The 19,852-nt window shown below is 39.5% G+C and overlaps 1 pseudogene; it reads left to right on the top strand.

The window, feature by feature from the left end:
- Positions 1-776: 776 nt before the first annotated feature.
- Positions 777-2,565, top strand: LOC101094502 (annotated as a pseudogene).
- The last annotated feature ends 17,287 nt before the right edge of the window (positions 2,566-19,852 follow it).

Genomic DNA, 19,852 nt, shown 5'->3' with positions numbered 1-19,852 from the left:
CACCCACACTTGTCCATTTTCTATCCAAACTGAACAAAGGAAATGCACCCAAATGGATCCTTTCTCCTTCCATTTTATCACAGCAGACATATCCTACTAATGATCAGTGTCAATTAGCCTGCCAGACCAAAACCAGATAAGAACACCACAAAAAAGAAAATTACAGGCTAATTAATGTCTCTGATGAATATAGATGCAAAATCCTAACAAAATATTAGCAAACTGAATTCAACAATACATTAAATAGCTCATACACCATGATCAAGTGAAATTTATTCCAGGGATGCAAAGATGGTTCAACAAATCAATCAACATGATGTACTACATTAACAACAAAATGAAGGATAAAAATCACATGATCATCTCAATATATGAAGAAAAGCATTTGACAAAATTCAACACTCATTTATGATAAAAACTCAACAAAATGGATATATGGGAATGTACCTCAAGATAATAAAAACCATATATGATAAGCCCCCAGCTAACATGCAAAATGGTGAAAAGCTGAAAGCTTTTCCTCTAGTTAGGAACAAGACAAGGATGCCCACTCTCACTACTTTTATTTAACACAGTATTGGAAAGCCTCATCAGAGAAATTAAGCAAGAAAAAGAAATAAAAGGCATCCAAATCAGAAAGGATGGCATGATTTACAGATGACATGGTTTTATATATAGAAATCCATAAAAACTCCATGAAAAAACTGTCAGAACTATTCAACAAATTCATAGTACAGTCACAGGATACAAAATCAATATATAAAATCTACTGTTTCTATACACTAACACTGAGCCATCTATCAGAAAGAGAAATTAAGAAAACAATCTTAATTGCATCAAAAAGAATAAAATACCCGTTTGAACGGCTGAAGCAAGATGCGTCAGAGTCAGAGTGGTGATCATGGCCCTGGAGGTGGCAAGAAGGATGACAAGGACAAGACAAAGAAATATGAACTTCCTGGGGCGCCTGGGTGGCTCAGTGGGTTAAGTGTCTGACTTTAGCTCAGGTCATGATCTCGCAGTTCATGAGTTCAATTCCCACATTGGGCTCTGTGCTGACAGCTCAGAGCCTGGAGCCTGCTTCGGATTCTGTGTCTCCCTCCCGACTCATGCTCTCTCTCTCTCAAAAATAAACATAAAAAAGAAATAGGAATGTTCTGTACCAACTAGAGCGGGAAAAAAGAAGAAGGAAACAAAGTGACCAGATGCTGCCAGCAAGCTGCCATTGGTGACACCTCACACTCAGTGCTGGTTAAAATTACAGAAGTTAGAGAGAATTAAAGACTATCTTCTCATGGAGGAAGAATTCATTAGAAATCAGGAACAAATGAAGCCTTTAGAAGAAAAGCAAGAGGAGGAAAGATCAAAAGTGGGTGATCTGAGGGGGACCCCAATGTCAGTAGGAATGTTGGAAGGGATCATTGATGACAACCATGTGGATCATCATGTCCACATCTGTGGGCTCAGAACACTATGTCAGCATTCTTTACTTTGTAGACAAGGATCTGCTGGAACCAGGCTGCCGGTCCTTCTCAACCACAAGATGCATGCCATCATAGGGGTACTCATGGGTGACACGGATCCCTTGGTCACAGTAATGAAGTTAGAAAAGGTCCCCCAGGAAATCTATGCTGATATTGTGGGTTGGAAAACCAAATCCAAGAAATTAAGGATCTGTGGAGCTTCCTCTCACTCATCCTGAATATTATGAAGAGATGGGTATAAAGCCCCCAAAGGGGGCCATTCTCTAAGGTCCACCTGGCACCAGTAAAACCTTATTAGCCAAAGCAGTAGCAAACCAAACCTTAGTCACTGCCCTAAGAGTGGTTGGCTCTGAACTTATTCAGAAGTACCTAGGTGATGGGCCCAAACTTGTTTGGGAATTGTTTCAAGTTGCAGAACACATGCCATCCATTGTGTTTATTGATGAAATTGATGCTATTGGAACAAAAAGATAGGACTCAAATTCTGGTGGTGAGAGAGAAATTTAATGAACAATGTTGGAACTGTGGAACCAGTTGGATGGATTTGATTCAAGGAGTGATGTGAAAGTTATCATAGCCACAAACTGAATAGAAACTTTGGATCCGGCACTTATCAGACCAGGCAACATTGACAGGACAAATGAGTTCCCTGGCCAGATGAAAAGATTATGAAGCGCATCTTTCAGATCCAGATAAGCAGGATGACGCTGGCTGATGATGTAACCCTGGATGACTTGATCATGGCGAAAGATGACCTCTCTGGGGCCGGCATCAAGGCAATCTGTACAGAAGCTGGTCTGATGGCCTTGAGAGAACATAGAATGAAAGTAGCAAACGAAGACTTCAAAAAATCTAAAGAAACTGTTCTTTATAAAAAACAAGAAGGTACCCCTGAGGGGCTCTACCTGTAGCAACCACATTTGCCTTCAAGGAAGTGGTCGGGAGTGTCCCGACTCTTTAGAGGGATGAGGTTGGAGAAGTTGTCCAGAGGAACCCATGTTCCAGTTGATCTTTCTTAGCAAAACCTCCTGTGTACATTTCTGAGTGTTGTGTGTAGAATGCCCACCAGGCTGCCTTCATCTGTTGGCCACGTGCAGTGCCCTCCCCCCAATAAAGCAAGCTCCTCCTAAAATAAATAAATAAATAAATAAATAAATAAATAAAACCTAAGAATAAATTTAACCAAGGAGATGAAAAACCTATACACTGAAAATTATAAGACATTGATGAAAGAAATTGAAGAAGACACACATAAATGGAAAGATATTCCATGCTTATGGATCAGAAAAATTAATATTGTTAATATATCTATGTTGCTCAAAGCAATATACAGATTCAGTGCAATCTCTATCAAAATTCCAAAAGCATTTTACACAGAACTGGAACAATCTTATAATTTATATGAAATGAGAAAAGACCCCAAATAATGAAATATTGGGTAACAAAGCAGGAGGCATCATGATACCTGTTTTTGAACTAAATGACACAACTATAGTAATGAAAACTGTATGATATTGGCAGAAAAACAGACACATAGATCAACTGAACAGAATAGAAAAACCTCGAAATAACCCACATAGATATGGTCAATTAATTTACAATAAAGGGACCAAGATACAATACGGAAGGACAGTTTCTTCAAAAAATGATGTTGGGAAAACTGAACATCCACATGCAAAATATAAGACTAGACTATCTTACATCATGTACAAAAATTAACTCAAAATGGACTAAAGACTTGAATGTAAGACCAGAAACCATAAAATTTTTAGAAGAAAACAAAGGCAGTAGACTCCTTGACATTGGTCTTAGAGATGATTTTTTGAATCTGACTTTAAAAGCAAAAGGCAACAAAAGCAAAAGTACAGTTAACTCTGAACTGCATGGGTCCATTTACACATGGATTTTTTTCAATAAACACAGTACAGTACTATAAATGTATTTTCTCTTTCTTATGATTTTCTTTTATTAAAATGTTTATTTTCAGAGACAGAGAGAGAGAGAGAGCAAGCACACATTGGAGAGGGACAGAGAGAGAGGGAGAGAGAGAGAATCCTAAGCAGGCTCCACACTGTCAGAAGAGAGCCTGACATGGGGCTCGATCTCACAATCCATGAAATCATGACCTGAGCCAAAATCAAGAGTTGGTTGCCAGGTGCCCTCTTTCTTATGATTTTCTTTTCTCTAGCTTTATTATAAAAATATAGTATACATGTATACAAACATACAAAGTAAGTATTAATCAGCTATTTATGTTATCATTAAGGCTTCCACTCAACAGTAGGCTGTTAGTAGTTACATTTTTGGGGACCAAAAAAATCCACACATGGATGGATTTTCTACTGTGTAGGGTGTCAGCGCCCTAACCTCCACATTGTTCAAACTCAGCTGTGAACAAGTGTAGCTATATCAAACCAAAATCTTCTGAACGGCAAAAGAAACCATCCACAAAATGAGGAGGCAGAAGATAAATGAGGAGGCAGAAGATACTAAATGGCAGAAGATACTTGCAAATAACATATCTGATAAAGGTTAATATCCAAAATGTATAAAGAATTCATACAATTCAATCACAAAAAAAAACAACAAACAATCCCAAACAATTAAAAATTGGGCAGAGGATCTGAATAGTCATTTTTCTGAAGAAGACACACATATTGCAAACATGCACATAAAAAGATGCTCAACATCACTAATCATCAGAGAAATGCAAATCAAAACCACAATGAGATATTACTTCATACTTATTAGAATGGCTAATATCAAGAAAATAAGAAATAACAAGTATTGGTGAGGATATGGGGAAAGGGACCTCTTGTACATTGTTGGTGGAAATATAAATTGATGCAGCCACTATAGAAAATAAAAAAGTTGCTGGGGCGCCTGGGTGGCTCAGTTGGTTAAGCGTCCGACTTCAGCTCAGGTCACGATCTTGTGGTCCGTGAGTTCGAGCCCTGCGTCGGGCTCTGTGCTGACAGCTCAGAGCCTGGAGCCTGCTTCCGGTTCTGTGTCTCCCTCTCTCTCTGCCCCCCCCCTGTTCATGCTCTGTCTCTCTCTGTCTCAAAAATAAATAAACGTTAAAAAAAATTAAAAAAAAAATAAAAAAAGAAAATAAAAAAGTTGCAAACACAACTAGCATATGATCCAACAATTCCACTTCTAGGTATTTATCCAAAGAAAATTAAAACAGTAATTCAAAAAGATATATGCACCCTTCTGACCTTTGCAGCCAGCATTATTTACAGTAGCCAAGATATGGAAACAACCTAATTGTTCACTAACGAATGAGTGGATAAAGAAGATTCCATATGATGGAATACTACTTAGCCATAAAAAGTTACATCTTGCCATTTGAAATAACATGGGTGAACCTAGAAGGTATTATGCTAAGTGAAGTAAGTCAAACAGAGAAAGAAAAATGCCATATGACTTTGCTTATATGTGGTCTAAAAAAACAAATGAGAAATCAAAACTCATAAATACTGAGAACAGAATGGTGGTTGGCAGAGGGGACCCTGAGGGTTAGGGAGTATGTGAAATGGGTGAAGACAGTCAAGAGATACAAACTTCCATTTATAGAATAAATAAGTCATGGGATGTAATGCTCAGTATGGTGACTGTAGTCCATAATATTGTATTGCATATTTGAAATTGCCAGGAGAGTAAATCTTAAATGTTCTAGTCACGAAAAAATTTTGTGACTTTGTATAAGAATGGATGTAACTAGACTTATTGTGGTGATTATTTTGCAGTGAATACAGTTATAGAATCATTATGTTGTACACCTGAAATGAATATAATGTTATGTGTCAAGTGTACCTAAAAACATAATAGCCTTGCCAGACTGGTGTCTCCCCTTCTTCCCTGGTGGTCCTTTGGCTCAAGTTGCTGAGATACACAGGTGGCAGTCACAGCTTAAACTTGAAGGGATTTTTTGCTATGTCTCCTGGAAGAGGTGTTCTCCCTTTGGGAACCAGGAGTTGAAGAGCCCAGAGTTGTGAGGACAGGAAGCACAAATTCCCTATGTGGTTTACTGAATGAGGTGGTAAGTGATGTCACTCCTTGGTTCCCAAGCCGTGTATTCTTTCTTTGGGGGCACAGCCCCATATAAGGGTTTTGATTAAAAGTGGGTACTGCTTTGGGGGCACCCCATCATCTGAAATTATTACTGTCCAGCTTTGGTATCCAATTTGCCATTAATACCAGGCCCTATTCCCAGCAGAGTGTAATCACTGGGCACTGTTCCCTCTAATCCTGTCAGGTGGCCTGAGTAGTTTCCTCACTTGCGTGCACTATCAATGCTTTGCTGAATACTTGTGGGAGACCCTCTGCAGAGCTCCAGAGTTCTCTTCCTGTACAGCTCTGTGTCCTACAAACTCTAGCCTCCTTGGCCTCTCTAGATTCTCTGATCTGTCTTTCCAATTTAGGAGGTCTACTAGGTTTTATCTGATCCCCCACCCTTCACCATGACTTGGAAACTGTCCCGAGGCCTTATCTGGGGGCAATTGTAGGGCTTACCTTTTCTATTTCCTATCTCGGAGAGCACTCCTTCCCTACCTGATGTCCACTCTCTTGACAATCATTTTTCATGTATTTTGTCCAGTTTTTTTGTTGTTTCGGAAGGAACAGAGGTCTGTGTAACTCTCAGTGTGTGAAGAATTTAACTGGGGTTTTGTAAACCTCAATGTTCTCTCCAGTTTCTCCATCACTCCTTTTCCATTGGGACAATGTCAGCCTGGGATTTCCTGGCCTGCAAAGCAAAGGCTCACAGGTTAAAATAATAGCAGGACAATAAGAAACAAAAACAAATATTCCTTAATGACATCTTTCCTGAGGAAGAGATGCAGAAGATTCTGTTGATTTCTAAACCCTATTTATTCTTGGTTTTGTTTTGTGGGGGAAATTGTCCAACCACACATGTGAGGAACAAAATTGCCCAATTTCAGGAACTTCAAATGTACCTAAGGAGAGTCCATTGTGCCCCCTGAAGCTCTCTCCTTTCAGTAAGATCCATTTCTGCTTGCTTTAATATATAGAGAGTTTAGTTTTTGTTTGTGTATCTTGATCTTTATAGCCCAGTGTCAGTCTCTGTGGTATTGCAGGCACTTTCCTACGTGCCTCACTGATGCAGGGGAGAGAGAGAAAACTGGTCTGGCTCCTAGTGGGGCTCCCATAAACCCTGTTCTCTGTGGGCATCACAGGGAAAGCAGAGGCTAGAACCCTGAGCATTTGACCCCTTACAGCATCTCTGGCTGTTTATAACCTATTCTGTGGCATTGAACTGACATAGAAGTGAAAGCCCAGCTTCTTTAAACTAACACTGTAGGAGAATGAGTGCTTTAAGTGGACTTCACTGAGGTGCACTGAAGATTCATTTTGGTTGATCTCGAAATAGCTCAGGGAAAAAATTCAACATTCAGCTAAAATGGAGGCAGAAGCCTCCTATCTTACTCCTATATTGCTATCATATAGTAAGAACTTAGAGGATATAGAATGAATCTGAAATTTTATTAAAAATTTAAAATTCTAGGGACACCTGGGTGGCTCAATGGTTGAGCATCCGACTTGTGATTTCAGCTCAGGTCATGATCTCATGGTTCATGGGATTGAGCTCTGCCTGGGGCTCTGTGCTGTCAGCACAGAGCCTGCTTGGGATTCTCTCTCTCTCTCTCTCTCTCTCTCTCTCTCTCTCCCTGTGCCTCTCCCCCCTCCTCAAAATAATAAATCAACATTAAAAAACTTTTAAAATCTAAAGTTCCACTTATAGTGAAAAACATGCATTTATTGTATGTGGCCTCAAGCAGCCATATTAAAAATTCTTGGCATTTTGATTAAACACATATATGTACCTTGCACCATTACAATTGCACATAACAATTTAGTTTTTGAAAATATATTGTTTAGATACATCACAAGTTCTGTTAAACGTAAGTACTCACTTTCAAATCTGATACTCAAGATGTGTAATTTGCCTGTACACAGGTAAGCTGATGGTTCAATATGCTGTAGTTGGAGGTACAACAGATCAGTTGCTGAAGTTCTGAATTTCCCAGTAGTGTCCATCTTGTACTTTGAAGACACCCGTAGAATGCTTAAGGGCACTGAAGTTCAGGAGATAAAGGCCAGAGTGTGTTCACTTACCTGCTGAATCAAACTCATGCATAACACAATAAATAGTACTTAAAACCTTCTTTAAATTACTATTTCCAGATCTGCCCCAACCACAGACTGTTCTTGCTTTGGGAACAGAAAAGAGAAAGACACCTGTTGAGCATATTTCTTTTTCTTTGTAGTGTTCCATTGAAGAAAAAGACTAAATTAGTTTGCTTTCTTTCCTGAATGATGGCAATTTCAGGAAATCCTGGAACAAATTGTTTCCAACTCAATGAATCCAGGTGATTTTCTTTTTTATTGTGGTGGACATTGGCTTAGGCTAAGCAGATGGACCCATATGCAAAAAAGTCTCTGTATATCTGATCTAGGTCTTATATACAAGCCCTACTAAGCATTTGCAAACACTTTTTGGCTATATTTGACTGTTTAATTATACTTAGTTTAAATTATACTTAGTACAGTTTGGAAATTTCTTACAAAACTAAACATACTCTCACCATATGATATGCAACAATCACTCCATGGTATTTAGTCAAAGGAGTTGAAAACTCATGTCTACACAGGTATCTGCACACAGATATGTAAAAGTGCTTTATTCACAACTGCCAAAACTTGAAAGCAACCAAGATGTCTTTTGGTAGGTGAATAGATAATAACCTGTGGTACATCTAGACAATGGAATATTATTTAGTGCTAAAAAGAAATGAGCTATTAAGCCATGAATAGATATGGAGGAAACTTAAATGTATATTACTGAAATAAGCCAATCTGAAAAGTCTACATACTCTATGTGATTCCAACTATATGGTATTCTGGAAAGGCAAAGCTATGGAAACAGGTAAAAAGATCAGTGATTTCCAGGGATTAGCAAGAGGGAGGGATGAATAGATAAAATAGAGGATTTTCAGGGCAATAAATACTGTAATGATGGATATATGTCAGTATATATGATGGTCCAAACTCATAAAATGTACAACACCAAGAGTGCACCCTAATGTAAACTGTGTACTTTGGGTGATCAGTGTGGCTTATGTGTGCCAATGGAGGCTCATCAATTGTAACAAATGTACCATTCTGTTGGTGTACCATTCCCCATACTAGGGGAGGCTATGCATGTGTGGGATTGCTCTGCCCTTTTCCCTCAGTTTTCCTGTGAACCTAAAACTGCTCTAAAAAATAAAGACTATTTGAAAAAGATACTTAATAGTGAAATGAAGGATATTCCTACTGTTAAACACCTAATCAAAACTCCTCTTTCAATAATCTGATTAAACTATGGAATGCTAATGCAAGTTATTTTATAGAAACACTTGAAGGGGGAAAAAATCAAATGATAGTTCTAAATAACATTTTAAAGGGAGATAAGTTGATCAGCCTCTGAAGGTTAGTGTTTCCTACACTGTCATCTTGCTCCCCCACTGGGATGTGGCTGGACCATGACATTGAATTTATTACTTTTGTGTTTTTTTCAATACTGTTGGGATTTTCCACGTCATCTTCCTCGCAGACTGAGTATGCTCTCATATTCTGTTAAGAGCAGGATTAGCCCCAAATGACTAGTGTATTAGTTTGCTTAGGCTGCCCTTTTATAGTACCAGAGACTAGGTGGCTTCAACAACAGAAATTTATTGTCTCAGAGTTCTGGAGGCTGAAAGTCCAAAATCAAGGTGTGGGCAGGCGGGCCTCTCTCCTTGGCTTGATGATGGCTGTCTTCTTTGTATGTCTTTAGTTGGTCTTCCCTCTGTGTGTGTCTGTGTCCTCTATCTATCTATCTATCATCTATCTAATCTACCTAGTTTTTAAAGTTTATTTATTTTGAGAGAGAGAGAGAGTGAGCAGGGGAGGGGCAGGGAGAGAGGGAGGGAGAGAGAGAATCCAAAGTAGACTCTGTGTTGACAGCAAGGAGCCCAATATGGGCTCAAATCATGAACTGTGAGATTATGACCTGAGTTGAAACCAAGAGTTAGACACAGGCGCCCCCTAATCTCTTATAAAGGCACCAGTCATTGGTGTAAGGCCCACTCTGATGACCTCTTTCACCTTAATTACACCTTTAAAGACTCCATCTCCAGGGGCGCCTGGGTGGCGCAGTCGGTTAAGCGTCCGACTTCAGCCAGGTCACGATCTTGCGGTCCGTGAGTTCGAGCCCTGCGTCAGGCTCTGGGCTGATGGCTCAGAGCCTGGAGCCTGTTTCTGATTCTGTGTCTCCCTCTCTGCCCCTCCCCCATTCATGCTCTGTCTCTCTCTGTCCCAAAAATAAACAAACGTTGAAAAAAAAATTAAAAAAAAAAAAGACTCCATCTCCAAATGTAGTCACATTCAGAGGTAATATAAAGCTCTTTTTTTTTTAAACGTTTATTTATTTTTTTGAGAAGAGAGAGACAGAGCATGAGTGGGGGAGGAGAGAGAAAGAGGGAGACACAGAATCTGAAACAGGCTCCAGGCTCTGAGCTGTCAGCACAAAGTCGGACGCAGGGCTGGAACTCACTGACCACGAGATCATTACCTGAGCCAAAGTGGGATGCTTAACCAACTGAGCCACCCAGGTGCCCCCACATTCAGAGGTAATAGGGTTAGAACTTCAACATATGAGTTTTGGGAAGATACAGTTCAGCCCACAACAGTTAGGTTCTGACCCAAGCTAAAGGTCTATGGGGTGTGCTTGGAGAGTTCATGACCACTCTGTGTTATAGTCAATTTTTCTGAGAAGGCACCCTTTTGTTTGTTTGTTTGTTTACAGATGAGACAACTTGTTTTTGGATGTGTTTACCCAAGAGTCTACAACTACATGTTTGCAGTGATAAATATGGAAACTGAGAAGTTTGCTGAGCTGGTCCCATCTCCACATTCATCCAGGCAGATGGCACATGCATCATACCCATCTCCTTTCTGGAAATTACCTAGACAACGCCTCTTAAGATGATCTTTATAAAATATTTCTTCTAGTTGGATGTTTGTCCTGGAAAAATTGTGTGAATATGAAAATGAGTGTCAGGATGAGATGAATTAATTAAAAAGAAGGAAGAATTCCAGAAGTCAGCTTAATTCTGGAACTGAATCAATGTCACTTCTTTCTTCATATGTGAATTCATCTTTCATAGAGTTATCTGATACTTTCCCAACAAAGGCAGATGGAATGTCACCTTTTCCCCCCAAAACACATTATGTGGATTCCATACTAATTACTTCAACAGTATCAATACTGTGAACTATGGCTGCTTTGTATCCTGTTCTCTGTGTATTTAAAATCTTAATATCAAAATTACCCTTTATAGAACTGGGCAGAGAAATACAAGATGAGCTTAGAGCATCTTGAAAGCAGGGAAGTAAGGAAGTTCTCACTAAAGAAATAAGAAAGTAAGGAAATAGGAAGGAAGAGAGAGAGAGAGAAATAGAAATTGGAGGTTGGGGGAAGAGTGGTGGGGAAAAACAGAGGGAAAAAGGAAAGAAAGAAGGAAAGAAAGAAAGAAAGAAAGAAAGAAAGAAAGAAAGAAAGAAACAGAAAAAGAAAGAAAGACGGGATGAAGGATGGGGGAGTGTCAAAGGGACACAGGAGCCAACCGAAAGAACTCCCAATGGCCAAAGTTAGAAAATTTTGAACAATAACAAAAAATGATAGTAATGGATTATAACACAAAGAATAAAGTAACTATCCATTAATCTATACTGATATAAATGACTAAAGAAATAAATGGAGGAGAAGGGACAAATCTTCCTTAAAGAGAATACCAAATTATATATGTGGATTCTCCTCCTTCCAGGAGGTGGATCTTAATTCCCCTACTCTTGAATGTGAGCTAGACTTGGTGATTCATTTCCAAAAAATTGAGTGTAGAAAGGGAAAAGTCAGTAACTTTACAGTGGAGAATCCTCGTGGGCATGACCTGAACCACATGATCAAGGTCAACATCACCAGTGATAAATTGTGTTGATGTGTATTTTTTGAGATGAAATGATGAGAACAGCTCTTTCTATCTGTGGCATTCTTGCCAAACCCATAACCCCAGTCTAATAATGAGAAAACACCAGACGATGAGGGCAGACATTAATGGAAAAACTAGTGAAGTTCACATAGTGTCTGTAGTTCAATTAATAGTATTGCACTAGTGTTAATTTCTTAGTTTTGACACATGTACCATGGTTATGTAACGTGTTAACATTAGGGGAAGTTGGATGAGGGGCATATAGGAACCCTGAACTATCTTTGCAACTTTCTGTAAATTGAAAATTATTCCAAAAATAAAAATTTAATTTAAAAAGTTACACATGAAAAGCTGCTCAACATCACTCATCATGAGGGAAACACAAATCAAAACCACAATGAACAATCCCTTCACACCTGTCTGAATGACTAATTTCAAAAAAAAACAAAAAATAACAAGTGAAGGATGTGAAGAAAAGAGAAACTTCATGCAGTTGGTGGGAATGTAAATTGGTGCAGTCACTGTGGAAAACAGTATGGAGGTCTCTCAAAAAATTAGAGATAGATCACCATAGAATCCAGCGATTTCACTGGATTTCCAAAGAAAATGAAAACATAACTTGAAAAGATATTTGTGTCTCCATGTTCACTGCAGCATGATTTACAATAGCCCAGATATGGAAACAACCTAAGTGTCTATCAATGGATGAATGGATAAAGAAGATGTGATACACACAAACACAGATACTCTGAACTGTCATTCAACCATAAAAAAAATGACATCTTGCCATTTGCTACAATATGGATGGACTGTGAGGGTATTATGCTAAGTGAAATAAATCAGACAAAGAAAGACAAATACTGTATGATCTCACTTACATGTGGAATCTAAAAAACAAAACAAAACAAAAACCAAGTTCATTGATATAGAGAACAGATTAGTGGTTGCCAGAATTGAGGGGTAGAGGGAGAGAGAAATAGGTGAAGGGGGTCCAAAGGTACAAACTTGTAGTTACAAAAGAAATGTCATGGGGATATGATGTACAGCATGGAAACTATGGTTAATAATACGTATTGCACATTTGAAAGTTGCTAAGAGAGTAAATCTTAAAAGTTCTCATCATTAGAAAAAATGTATTATGTATGGCCACAGATGTTAACTTACTGTGGTGATTATTTGCAATATATACAAATATTGAATCGTTATGTTGTATACCTAAAACTACTATAATGTAATACCTCAAGTTTAAAACAATCCAGGGAAGGATAAAAAATTATAATCATTTTTCTAATTAACTCAATGACTATCCTAGTGTTTTTTTTCAGTGGTGAAGTTATTGTAAGCTTCTTCTCTGGTTCTGAATTAATCTCTGGTTCAAGCCTTTAGCCAAAAGTCTATAACCAAATCTTGCTTAGGGACATCAAATGTCTAAGGTGCATTTTCAAAACTACACTAAATATGTAAAAATATCTCCATCTAAGGTCAATAGGTTTGAGAATACAAGGGGCCAAACAGCCATAATGGCCTGTATCTCAGTGGGCAATAGCATTAACATTGCCAGAGGGATAGCCCCAGAATACAAATAAGGTTGCTTGGCCATATAGCTACAGGAGGAATCTCTGCCAGGACTTCAGGATAAGTGTCCACACTCGTTGCTACAGCCTCAAGAGCAAGCCTACAAATGAATATTATATTTTTGTTATCGAAAGTTTCGAACTCAAATTCTAAAAGTATAACACTCTAGTGAAGGAGTAATAATATTGCCTCACACTTAGCAACTACATTCTTGCTGTTATTACTATGCTATTTGCAACACCAAATAAGTGCTGGCTTTTAATGGCACATCAAAAAAATATAATTCTTTTGTGGTGAGCCCTTATAGACATTTCCCCTTTTGAAGCCAACATTGTGGCTGGATCAGCTCTCGTGGTTCCCGTGACTGCAAGACATACCTCAGCAACAACGATGAGGAAACTTTGAAAACACAAGGTACTCTGGAAGACACCTGGGGTCTCATCACCTTGCTGAGCCCTGCAGGACCCTCCAAAGGGCCCACACCTGTGCCTCATGACAGAGCAAGCACATGGATGCCAGCTGGCCAGAGAGCCAGGCACCCTCATTTGGGAATAGCAACAATCAACCAAGACAGGGACCAACATATTTTGGATTTTTTTCCCCTAGAAAAAGCAAATTATGCCATGGAAAGTTCTAAAATACATGATAGCCATTTCCATGCAGTATACTTTGCTACAAAATAACCCCATGTGCTTAGAAACAAGAACTCGGGCTTTAAAAAAAAAAAAAAGCAGATCACAGACCTTGTGAATGAAGCCCTACCCTATCTCAGTGCTTATAGCAGCATCCTGGTTGCTGTTAAGCCTCACAGGGAGGAGAAGGTGGTTTGTCCTGGGCTCTAAGAGGAGGAGGTGATGGCAGGAGCCCAGGTGAGTGCACATGGCCACGATGTTTAACATGGTAGGGCATGGGGTCCCTCCATCCTGCACAGTGTGATGTGTGACGGTACACCTGTTGAAATGTTGCTTCCTCCAGATCTGATCCCGGAACTCTGCAGGATGGCTCTCAGAAAGTCCTGTTCCAGAACAGAGGTATTTCTTAAAATAAGATGTGTGTTCTAAGTGGCTTGACCACCAGCCCAGAGGCTAGTGCATGGCAGAAAATAGTTTAGTGTTTTAATTATCATATTTTCTAGAAGTAACTCGATACCTAGGGGTCCTAGCTTGGGTGAATCAAAAAGCCCTCCATCTTTACCTGCAGGCAGCATTCTCCAGTGAGTATGTTTACACAACTTTTGTTTAATATGTCTGTTTCTCTAGATCCCAAACTATAGGGAATTGTTTTCTTAAAGAATTCTTATGAAGTCTGTTGTTTTCAGTTTGATGAGTAAACAAAAAAATGTGTTTTGGGTACCCCATTTTTCTCTATCATGTTCTTAATGACTTCATGTATTTCATATTCTTTGTACCTGAATCAAAGATGATTAATCATGGATATTATAGCACATAATTTGGGAGTTTTACTCTCTTAAGAAATTTTTGAGAGCCCAGAAACAGAACCACGTGTGTATGGGAATTTCTTGCTATTGCAAGTTTGGAGGTCTAAAGTTTGTTTTGCACTCATAGCCTCTTAAGGGTAGGCCTGATTTTTTTTTTTCTATTTGCAATAGAGTTCTAAAATATTATCATTTCAATGTGTAACCAATGTAAAAAATTAAGATATTCTAGCTTCTTTCTTACTGAGTCTTTGAAATCTGGTGTTTATTTTACTTCCGGTACATCTAAACCTGACCATTTTGACTAGCCCCATTTCTGGTGTTCACCACCTAAATGAGGCTGCCTAGTTGTAGACATAATTCTCAAACACGCCTTGTTTGTTTGCTTCCTCACCCTCAAGTCTGTCTTTCAACTTGATGGGAATCACCTGGCAACTGCGTTACACTAGAGTGGTTAGTGGTGGAGTGGATGGTGGCAGTCCTAATCTGATTTGGCTGTAGTGCTGATTCCCTCTGTGTAATTAAGGAACCTGGGTGTACTAGTGAAGCTTTTAGGGTTTAGATTCTTGGTTCAGCTTTTCCGACCCAAAATTTTATGCTACTTCCTCGTCTCTGTTCTCAAACCAACTGTTGTCACCTGTGCTCAACTCTTCCTCATAATCCTTGCTGAATGCAGCAAATAAACACCGACACGTGCTAGCACTCCAACTTGTCCAACCATTTTCCTTATGACGATAGTCTCCAGTGGGCACTTGGTCTACCTTCTAAGTTATCCCAGGTGACAGTTTCACCAATGGTTTACCAAATGTTAGTTTGGCCTACGAAATCTATTTCCTGGTAGCTTGCCCTCAATTGCTAAGCTACGGTTACATATTTTGGTTTTAGTATGGCAGCACCCCACTTCAGACCAGGAATTTTTGATAAAGGATAATGTTAGATGCTCTAGCAGTCCCCCCAAATTTCCATGGTTTTACATGATCAAAGTTCATTTTTTCTCGTATAATAATCCAGCTGGTGGGAATGAGGCTCTGTCTGTCTTGTGGATCCCAAATCCCCTAAGGCCTAATAATTCTCTGCTTTCAGCCAAAATGGGGGAAAAAAGGGAGTGTAGGGAAAGTATGAGTACTTAAAAGTCTTGGCCTGAAATTGACACATTGCTCACATTTCATTGATTAGAAAATAATCCCCTGGCCAGATGAACAGCAAGGGAAGCTGGAAAGGGTAATCTTGGTACCCAGGAAGAAAAGGAGAGCTTGGGTTTTGTTGAGTGGTAGCCATCCTTACCATATGAGTGAAGTTGGCATTTAACATCCCTTTGCATGCTTTTTTTTTTTTTTAAGAGAGAGAGAGCAAAAGTGGGGGAGAGGGGCAGAGAGAAAGAGAGAGAATCTTAAGCAGGCTCCATGCTCATCATGGAGCCTGATGTCAGTCTCCATCTCATGACCTGAGCTGAAATCAAGAGTCAAATGCTTAACTAACTGAGCTACCCGGGCACCCTTCTTTTTCATACATTTCTTGTCTGGTGTTTGGTATTCAAGGTTAGATTTGATTGTGCTAGTCCTAAAAAGATATAAATTGGGAGTAGTAGTTCTTTTTTTGAAAGAATTTGGGGAAGACTGAAATTTACCCATGTTTTAAATGATTGGTAGATTTTTCCACTCAAGTGCTTTGCTTCTTTGTAGAAAGAGTTTTAACCTTTGATTTAGTTTGTTAAGTGGTTATGGAATGATTCGGGTTTTCTATTCTTATTAATTTTGGTAGGCTCTACTTTTTAAAGAAATTGATCCATTTCTTTTTTTTATGTTTATTTTTGAGAGAGACAGACAGACACACAGACAGATACAGAGTGTGAGCAGAGAAAGGGAGGCACAGAATCCAAAGCAGGCTCCAGGCTCTGAGCTGTCAGCACCGAGCCTGATGTGGGGCTTGAATCCACAAGCTGCAGGCTGATGACCTGAGCTGAAGTTGGATGCTTAACCAACTGAGCCACCCAGGTACCCCAGAAATTGATCCATTTCAATGAATTTTTCAATGAACTTGATAAATATGCTCACAATATACACTCCATGTCTTCTTTTATTTCTGCAGCATTTGGAAGTGTTTCCATTTTCATTTCTAGTATTTATCTACCTCTTTTAGGAATGTAGTTGAGGTTGTTCTCCAGCAAGACCAGGGTATAAACCAGGAAAGGTGAAAACATGGAATTGATGGCCTCTAACCCTGGAGGGAAGGACATGAATCCTGGGAGACAACTGTGTGATGGCCTCTGAAAGTCTCAGCCCACAAAGGAGAAGAGGAGTAAGGGTGGTCTTCAGGAAAAAAAGAGGGGGACAGTTCACTGAATGGAGAGTATGACTAAAAGTTTGGGGGGAAAGGCAGATCATTAAAGAAAGTGAACTGAGAAAATATAAGGGATAAAACTGCACAAGAAACATATAAGCCAACATAAAATGTGACATAATTATAAAAAATTAATAGGGTGTAAAAATAGAGAATCTTATCTTTCCTCCATGCTAGAGATACTGTCTTTCAAGTGGACCGGTGTCATAAAATTGAATCCACAGAGGAATCAATGTAATTCTAACAATGCCATGCAGCCCAGCATGGGAAAATATTTGTATAACCATAACAATAAGATGCTCTTATGGATTTCAACTTAGTGCATAGGGATGGGCAAACACTTTATTGAACACAGAAGTAGAGTTTAATAAGCCTTGAAAAATATTCTAAAAAGTAAAAACTACAGTTATTCTCATAATGTACATCTTTATACATATGTCCCATTATTTCTTTAGGATGAGTTTCCAGGGGCTGGGTGTCTGCAAATATGGGTGTACATTTAGAATTAATACACTCTCCTTAGAATTAAATCACCCTCTGGAAAAGCGTACCAATTCATAGTCTCTAGGATGTCTCCCTGATCCTATCTGCTTCAGTTCTAGGAAATCCTCAGAGCTTCTGGCCTGTTTATGGTATCCTTCTCTGTTTTCCAGCCTTGCTACAGTTAGTTCCCTGTCTATTACTATCTATTACTATTTAGTGGAAACTTTCAAAGGATTTTTGCATCAGGCAGGAGTTGGAGCATGTGTCCTCAAATTACCATCTTGAAAGCAGGAGGCCCCTGCCAGCTTTTTAAGTGTAAATTTTTTTTTCTTCCTGATTATAAAAGTAATGCATGCTCATTGTAGAAACAGTGTGAATTGAAGAGAAAACACCTGAGCTTTCGAAAAGGCCTAGAAGTAGGAGCATACTGGCCAGGGCAGTCTGTTTTGTGGAGAGTGGTGAAGAGCCTTTTTGGTGTCTCATCTGCTGGGGCAGGGAAAGGAAAAAAACCACCTCTTTCTCCCTCTTGTTTGCCAAAAATATTAAGAGACCAAGATCATCTGGTTTTGCCTGGTAATTTTCCCAGTGGAAGCAGCAAGGCTTTATTTTGGTATCTTCCTGTGATCATTGGTGCTCCTACAATTGGGTTTGCCCCAATGTCTTTCTTTGGCCTCCCTGTACTCCTGAACAGTGAGCCCCATACCCTGGAACCCTGCTGACTGTGCCTGTTCCTTCCTGCAGCAAGATCATTCAGCTGGTTCATTTAGAACTGCTAATGACTTAAAAATCTATATGAAACGTATGTTACACCAGCCTGTGCCTGATGGATTGCCACCACCACGGGGAGAAAAGGAACTCTGCTAAACCAGTTAGATCCAGACCTGATTGGTAAAGAACCGGATGTCCTCAGGGGCTCGGGCACCCCTTGGAAGTCTGGTGGAACTTGACCTGAAATTCTTTCCACAGCCTTGGATTTTCAGTTTCCATACACTTCCTGCCTTTGTTTTCTTGTGGTTTTCTTCTCTGTTCCCACTTCACATCAGCAACCTCGATTCACAGACATCTGACACATTCAGTAAGTGAAGCTTCATAGGGAGAGACCATTTCCAGCACCACTCACCTCCAACCTTGTCTTTTGTCTTTACTCTCCCTCACCCCCCATGCCTCCCTACCCTCACACCTGCCCAACCACCCATATGCAGGGCCTTAGAAAGGGCGACCCATCCAGGCTCCCAACCATTCACATTACACCAGATTGCCTATCCCCAACCCACTGAAATCCCAGGGAATTAAAATGTCTCCATCTTGTTTTTTTTTACTTTATTATTTGAAAAGAATGCTCTTATGTGATGGTTGGTTTTATATGTCACCTTGGCTGGGCTACTGCACTTACTTATTTAATCAATCACTGATCTAGGTGTCTCTGTGAAGATATTTCACAGATGTGGTTAACATCTACAATCGGTTGACTTTAAGGAGACCCTCGATATGGGTGCACCCCATCCCATCAGTTGGAGGCTTTAAGACCAAACATTGAGGTTTTTCCTGACAGGAAGTTCTGCCTCAAGACTGGAATGTTAACTCCTGTTGGAGATGCCAGCCTGCCAGCCTGCCCTACACATTTTGGACTTGCCAGACTCCACAATCATGCAACCCAATTTCTTTTTCTTTTTTTTTTTTTCATTTATTTATTTTTGAGAGACAGAGCACAAGTGGGGAGGGGCAGAGAGAAGGAGACAGAATCCAAAGCAGGCTCCAGGCTCTGAGCTGTCAGCACAGAGCCTGCGCTGGGCTCAAACTCACAAACTGTGAGATCATGACTTGAGCCGAAGTCGGACGTTTCACTGACTGAGCCACCCAGGCGCCCCCATACAACCTGACTTCTTAAAAATACATCTCTTTACACACCCACACACACCTATATGAATATTTCTTGTATAAATGTATATCTTCTATCTGTTTTTTCTTATTGGTTTTATACACATCCTATTGATTCTATTTTTTTGGAGAACCCTGACAGATATATCTTGTGTATTTGTTGCAATTCATAACTGAAGCATATTTAGTATAGACAATTACAAATCAGAGGAAAAATCTTACCAGCAATTTTACCACCATCAGAAAATAATCACTATTAACCTTTGAAGAGTTATGTGTAGGTGTACATATTTCAAAAAGGTGTATTTTACACTTTTAAAAAACATGTTTATTTTTATTTTGCAAGAGAGTGAATGGGGGATGGGGCAGAGGGAGAGAGAGAAAATCCCAAAGAGTCTCCATGCAGAGACTGACACGGGTCTCGATCTCCTGTACTGTGAGATCATGCCCTGAGCAGAAACCAGGACTCAGATGCTTAACTGACTGAGCCACCCAGGGGTCCCTACACATTTTTATAAATAGCTTTCCCACTTAATATATTATGAATAGCTTTCTATGTCATTAGGTACAGAGATACATAATTTTAAATGGTTGCCAAATATTACATTGCTGGCTTTACT

This window comes from Felis catus, chromosome B1, assembly GCF_018350175.1.
Source record: "Felis catus isolate Fca126 chromosome B1, F.catus_Fca126_mat1.0, whole genome shotgun sequence".
In the NCBI taxonomy this organism is placed as follows: domain Eukaryota; kingdom Metazoa; phylum Chordata; class Mammalia; order Carnivora; family Felidae; genus Felis; species Felis catus.
Note: the sequence above shows the minus strand (reverse complement) of the source record. Positions and strands in the feature narration are given on the sequence as shown.